Here is a 1,025-nt window from a genome sequence, read left to right as displayed (position 1 = left end):
CACATTTAAAAATAAAGTAGAAGTGAGTGCTGATGAGCAGATGTAGAACAGGAATTCGTAAACCCTGCTAAACCCAAAACAAACCCATTGCTATCGAGTCACTTCCAATTCATAGTGACCCTACTGGACAAAGTAGAACTGCCCCACAGGGTTTCCAAGGAGCGGCTGGTGGATTTGAACTGCCGATCTTTTGGTGAGCTGCTGAATGCCGTGTGGGTGTCTGGAGCAGGGCTGGGGTGCAGGGCCCCGATGCCACAGAGGGGCTGTGCCCCAGCTACATGCAGGAACCCCCCAGGGCAGCAAGATCAGGCCAGCTCTGCTCTGCAGGCCCACAAGCAGGGGGCTGGCCATGGGGTTCCCAAGCAGAAGTAGACTGGGGAGAAGGGCCCAGGAGATAGCATCTGACAAAGAGCAGCGAGCAGTAGGGTGGGGCCAGGGAGGGCGTTGGGGCAATGGTGGCCAGAGATACGAAGGGAGAGAGATTGGGGGCTCAGTGAAGGTGAGGGTGGAGGTGGGTGGACCAGGAGCTGCCCTTCAGGAGATGGGGGATGGGCTGCACGGGGAGAGCCCCAGAGGGGGCAAGGGAGATTGGGGGGTGGCTGGGGGGGAGGGGGGAGAGAAGGCAGCCTGTTGGGTTAGAGGAGGAGCCAGCCCAGGGGTGGGTGGGGGTGAGCAGCCACCAAAGAGGTAGAAGGAAAACCCTAGAGTGGCCCCAGGAGAAGAACTTTCTAGAAGAAGGGTGTGATCAGCAGTGCCCCAGATGCTAAAAGACCAAGAAAGACAAGGCCCAGAAGTGCCCCTGGGACTTGCAGACCCTGATGTCACTGGGCACAGAGCAAGGACTGCTGGGGGAGGGGGGTGATGTGCATGGAGGTGAAGGAGGAGGAAGTGGAGGTTGGAGGCTGGGCAGGGTCGGCCTTAAGTGGGAGGGGGAAGGGAGTGGGGAAGGATGGCTGTGTGCTGAGGGGGAGTTTGGGGGAACTAAGGGCCTGGGAGCACAAACATTAAGCATTCAGCTGCTAACC

This window comes from Trichechus manatus, unplaced genomic scaffold (genome assembly GCF_000243295.1).
Source record: "Trichechus manatus latirostris isolate Lorelei unplaced genomic scaffold, TriManLat1.0 scaffold00028, whole genome shotgun sequence".
NCBI classification, from domain to species: domain Eukaryota; kingdom Metazoa; phylum Chordata; class Mammalia; order Sirenia; family Trichechidae; genus Trichechus; species Trichechus manatus.
The sequence above is the reverse complement of the archived record's forward strand: the minus strand, read 5'-3'. Positions refer to the sequence as shown.